Below are 6,209 nucleotides of genomic sequence, written 5' to 3' on the forward strand. Positions count from 1 at the left end.
TAGAATGGGAGGACCATTCTATGTCTATGACGTCTGGGAACTACAAGTAAACCTCCAGTGCACTAAATAACATGTGGTTCATGAAGTCCACAGCTTTTTAATCACATTTTGTTCCAGTTTTTGCAGTTGTAAATTAATGTATTTGCCAATGGAAAAAATATGGAGTAAAGCCAAAACCAAACCTCTGATTCACAAGTTAAGAGATAACACAGTTCAATTTCTAAATGACTGATTTTTAGTGTTCTTCCTCCCTCAACCTCCTAATGTTATAAAAGCTAGCACATTTTAAGTGAAGCCTCAGAAGTTTATACTAATTTTATTTCAAATATGTACTCCTGATCTCGGCCAGGTTCAAATCATAAATTACTGTTCTGAGACGAGTCAAACCCATGCTAGATTATGCTACAAAGGCTAAAAAATATGTATAAAGCTGTTTTTTAATTTGTGTAAACTTTCTTTGTAATGTAAAACCACTGATGGGTTCGATAATAGGCCAGACTGTATACAGTCTAGATTTTTCTGTAGAATATTAAAATATTATTCCAGTTTTTGTGGTTATAATTGTGTTTGGTAATGAAAGAAATATGGAGTAATTATATATAATAATCAGATCTTTGAAGGTGCTTTCAAGGGAGTTTCACTGCTTTTTCCCTCATCTACTAAAACATGTCTAAATCATGGCACAAATGTCCCCTTTTTTGTCCCCATTTTGAGAATGTAAAAATTACTCCATCTTGAAAGTTTATGGGACTAAAACAGTGGTAGTGAAACTGATACTGGAAATAACTGTTGGCATTGGTACAGGCAAAGTTTTTGCAGTAAAAAATCAAACACTTGCATAAAAATATGATCTTTATTTTCATGTCAATGTCTGTTTTAAGGAGGCCTGTTTTTCAGGCTTCAGGGAGCTTCATTTATTAGTTTGATTACAGAGCAGTCTCCCTAAGGCTCAGCTATTCAACATCAGACAATTCTGATTCAGCTTATGTTTATTAATTTCAGCTTGTGTTCAGAGTAATTCAGCTTCTATTCATATGCATTCTGATGTGTTTTTATGAATTACATTCAGATTTCATATTTTTAGAGTTCAAAGCAATTTCAAATAAGCGTTCAAAGCAATGCTTCAGCTGCTGCAATCAAACTTGCATTTTCTTCAGGAAATAATTTTTTTTAGATGCTTCACGTGTTGGCATGTCAGCCAATTTAACACATGTTTAAATGGTGGCCTGCTTCTGAATTTTGTACACTTTTAAAATGTTTTGTGCATGGAGCACCTGGAATACAAACATTTCCACCTGGAATTATTAAAATATTTCTGATTCTGATGCCATGTTTTAATTTAGTTAGAAAATGAAACTTAGTAAAAAGGATGAATCTGTGGTGTACATAGTGGCATTAAAGTAGCACCTGCAGAGCATCAGCAACTACAGGGTCAGTTTTTGTCAAAATTAAGACTAAAGCTGCAACATTAAAGCTCTGCTTCACTAGTTAAGTGATAATATCAATTCTAAATGATTGATTCTTTTTATCATTGCTCCCTCCCTAAAATGTTAGCATTAAAGAAACCCTCAGAAGTTTAGTTTTTATTTTAAATGATTTAAAAAATAATGTTCTCTATCAATTAGGCCAGGTTCAAATCATAAATACTGAAACAAGTCAAACTCATGCTCTAATGTGCTACAGAGGCTAAAAAATGTTGTTCAGTAATAGACCAAGCCAGGTCCTGATCACTAATCACAGTACTGTGATTTTGTTATGGAAGTGTTTGAAATGCAATATTCTGACTTTTTGAAGGTTCTTTAAAGGGAGTTTAACTGCTTCTCCCCTCATTTTCTCCTTTTTTGCATTTTGAGAATTTAAAAAAATCAAACCTGTATTTTTTTAATACATTTAAAAACATAAGGATAAATGCAAAATACTAAATGATCAGAAGTAGAAAAAAGGCCTTGAAGGTTGATTGAATTGTGTAATGAAGTCAGGTGTGCGGATATGAATTGCATTGCCTGCTTCGGATGGCCATCAAGGTTTGTATACACACATAGCATAGCAACAATGCATTGATTGCTGTTAGCATATTTCCAATGTCTAATTGCTGTAGTGTTTGAAAGGATGCATTGCAAGCTGTTGACCATCATGGAAGAGTGTGTGGCGAACAAGGACGGTATGACAGCGGCTGGCATCAGATGGTGAGTAACGATGACACATCAATGCATAGACATGTAGGGAAACTCTATAAAGGTGCTTCTTGAAACTTTGAACAGCTTGCAGAGTGGTTGTAAGATTAAAATAGATAAGCCTGGTAATTCAAGTAAAATTCTGAGCCTTTATGAAACATGGTTCAAACCAAAAAGTGTTTAATGGTGCAGGAGTTGTACATGCTGTTCAATATGAGAATGGTGGTTTTCAAATTACAGTTTAAACCCCAGGAACAATGGAGGTGGTATGACAGGTGTGAGTGTGGTCAATGAATATCAGGTGAGGGACAGTGACATAAATGTGTTGCAACTCTCCAAAGGTGCTTGTTGAAAATGTGAACAGGTTGCAGAATGGTTGATATATAAAAGCTGGTAATTCAAGGAACAAGATGGTAAATGTTCAAAGGTACAAAAAGTGATTGAATTGTGTAATGGCGTTTGCATGATTTTATATTGTCTTGGTTACTACAAGAGGAAAGAACAATTATGAAGTATGGTTCAAAGTAAAACTGTTTAATGTTGAATTGATAAATACTGACAAGTACTTACTGCAATTGAAAGGGTGTGTCTGAAAACCATTTTGACATCTGGGTCTGTTCAATGGTGAGTTAAAAATGCAAATAAGTGGTTATTGAAAAAGGGCATGTGTGAAAGTCTGGGTGCTGATGAAGTATGGTTCAAAGCCAAATCATGATTCATCATGAATCTAAAATACAAATAAGTGGTTATTGCAAATGAAAGGGTGTGTCTGACATGGGTCAAAGTTTAACGATGAATTGATCGAAAATACTAAGTGGTCATTGAAAATGAAAGGGCATGTTTATGAAAATCAGGGTTTTTATGAAATATAGTTTAAACCTTATGTTTAATGGTAAGTTCAAAATGAAAATAAGTGGTGGGTGAAAATCAGGGTGTTTATGAAATAATGTTTCAAAGCAGAAATGAGGTTTAATGGTGTTTTGATTGAAAATATTAAGTGATTGCTGCAAATGAAAAGGTGTGTTTTATTGAGTGTTTATGAATCATAGTTCAAACCAAAAATGATTGGATGGTGTGCTGTCTAACATGGGTCAAAAAACAAGTTTAACAGTGAATTGATCAAAAATACTAAGTGGTCATTGCAAATGAAAGGGCATGTGTCTAAAAATCAGGGTGTTTGTGAAATGTTTCAAAGCAAAAATGAGGTTCAATGGTGTTTTGAGTGTAATAGTGCAATACCCAACTAGAAGTTAGGTGTTGCAAATGTAAAGGTGTGTCTGACATGTGAAAATCAGTATCTGCAAAGGCCACAGGCTGCCTGCAGCTGGTTATACTGTGAACTCACTGATCTGTTGACTAAAACAAGTGTTGGTGTAATGGCTGTCTGTCATCCATACAATCCTCCAGGAGTAAAAGGAGGCTAGACCACAACTTAACCACATACAGCAGATCACCAAGTTTAACACACGAGTTTCTTTTCACAGAAGCTGTTGCCAGTGAGGAAGCAGATGTTAACTACTGTATAACTCTAACAAAGTGTTTGTTAGAAGCTGTTGAGCTTGACTTTGTATGTACTACTCCAGATATGTTGCTATTGGCTTTCTTTGATACAGGTTCTTCAGGGAGGTGTCATTGTGGTTGTGTATGTGATTATTATGGGTTCTCTGCTGGCTGTTGCATTTCAATCCACAGGACCATGATGACTTCCAGCATGGTCAGGACCAGGACCAGGGATCTGACCCATGTGATAATTTTTAAACAATTTCCCCCCGGGGATCAATAAAGTATTTCTGATTCTGATTCTGATTCTGATAACTGACTGCTAGCTGACCAGAATAAAAGGTGGTTGTTTGTAGGATTATGTGATCTATACTTGCTGTTGCTCAATCCTCCTTCTGTTCTATTTCATTCCTCAGGACCATGATGACTGCCAGGATAGCTGCTCAGATTGCTGGGCCTGACAAACTCAACAATTTTCCAACAAAAGCTAATATTGGGTTTTTTGCCCTCACTTGCATGTGTTTTTGCTGTTACAGCTTACACCAAAAAGATTTATTACATATTTTATATTTTATTTGTATTCATCTGTTATTTCATATATATCTCGTATTCCTTTAAACTCGTGTATAGTGACAATAAAAGGTATTCTATTCTACTAAACATGAGTTGATTTATGCCAGTTTTTCAGTTCCTTGTTTAATTAGAATTTTTTTTATTACTTGCTCTTATCTTATTTTAGATTTCTAACCCGTTTCTGAGCATGCATGGTGTACCTCCGATTTAAGCAGTTTCCTCCTGGGATTAAAGTATTTTTGATTAATACTTGTCTCTAACATTTGAGGAAAACTTTTGTAATAGTAAACAGATCTAGAGAGAACCACATGGAACAGAGACTGATTCAGCTTATGTTCAGACTAATATTGAAGTGCTTTTTTTAAACTACATTCAGATTTAGTGTTCTCAGAGTTCCAAGCAATCATTCAGACAAGCATTTAAAGCAATGTTTCAGCTGCTGCAATCAAATGTGCATTTTCTTCAGGAACTGCTCTTTCTAGTTAGTTTGTTTGCAGAGCCATATTGGGTTTGTTGCTACAAAAGGAAAACGTAGAGAAGATTGAAGCAAGGCGTCTGGACTTGTAGAGTTTTTTTGAAGAGGTTTCGCTGCTCATCTGAGCAGCTTCTTCAGATCTGTGTGGTGGGGAAACATGGTTTATATGTGTTAAGATTCACAAGTCCAGACGCCTTGCTTCAATCTTCTCTACGTATGATGACCTGGATGTCGCCTTATACGGAGGCGAAAAGGAAGGAGGAGCCGAAGAACATAATTCATCAAAAATAAAGATATTTTCGGCCCCAATGGACCTAATCTTGATCTGTTGATCTCCAGGACTAAAAGGAGGCTTGTCCAACTTGGTGATCTGATGTTTTGTAATATAACATAAGTTTCTTTTCATAGCGAGGAAGCAGATATTGCCTTCGCATTTTAAAAAAGTGTAAAGGAAGCTGTTGATCCTGACCTTGACTCTAACCATTTATTTACTTCTCCAGGTATGTTGCTAATGGTTTTCTTTGATACAGGTCCTTAGAGGAGGTGTCATTGTGGTTGTTTTTGTGATTATTATGGGATCTGTGCTGGCTGTTGCATTTCAATCCTCAGGTCCATGATGACTTCCAGGATACCTGCTCAGATGCTCGGGCCTTATAACCTCCCTTCTCACAATGATGACGTCCTATGGCTGACGATCAGGGATCGGACCAGGTATCTGACCAAGGATTTGACCCGGATTTGAAATCTGATGACAACTGTTCGCTCACCAGAATAAGAGAATCACCTTAAAACTGGTCTGTTATGTTTGGGGACATTTTTTGTAATAGTACAGTTAGATTTAGAGAGAACCACTGAGAGAGACACTGCATTCGGTGAACAGATAGGACCACGTTAAGCGTTGAACAGAATTGTATCTCTGTAATACTTAATGTATGTCTAGTAAACTTTGCACGACATAAACATTCTCTCTCCTGTGGTTGTTTGCTCAGCCACATCTTTAAACTGACAAAGGAAAGACACGAAAGAAAATATGGAAAAAAATATCACAAGTCAATGAATTGGGGAGCTGCACCCTTTCTATGGCAGTCAATAAGAGCAAGGGTGGCAACCTGACTGTCAATTTAGGTTTAAATATACACAATGAAACTCGGCTCATGCAGTACTCTGTTTTGGAATAAATTGGGTGGATGCTTAACCTTTGACGCTAACGGCCTGTAGAGGCAGTGTCCATAGAAGTTTTGCAAATACCAACCTCATAAACCTGTAAACTTTTTCATGTTCTCTCTGTATTTGGTTGTGTAATATAATTTCTAAAGCATAATGTTGGCCTAATGAGGTTCAGTCCAAAACCAGAAGACATCTGGGAAGGAATCTGAGAAGCATCCATCTGGCTGAAATTGCTGTGTATTTCAAAGGACATCTTTCTTTAGGGCATGTTTTTTTTCTTACAGCATGCCCAGCCCAATGGTGTATAATTGCAGCTAATT

Source organism: Parambassis ranga, chromosome 2 (assembly GCF_900634625.1).
Source record: "Parambassis ranga chromosome 2, fParRan2.1, whole genome shotgun sequence".
Taxonomy (NCBI): domain Eukaryota; kingdom Metazoa; phylum Chordata; class Actinopteri; family Ambassidae; genus Parambassis; species Parambassis ranga.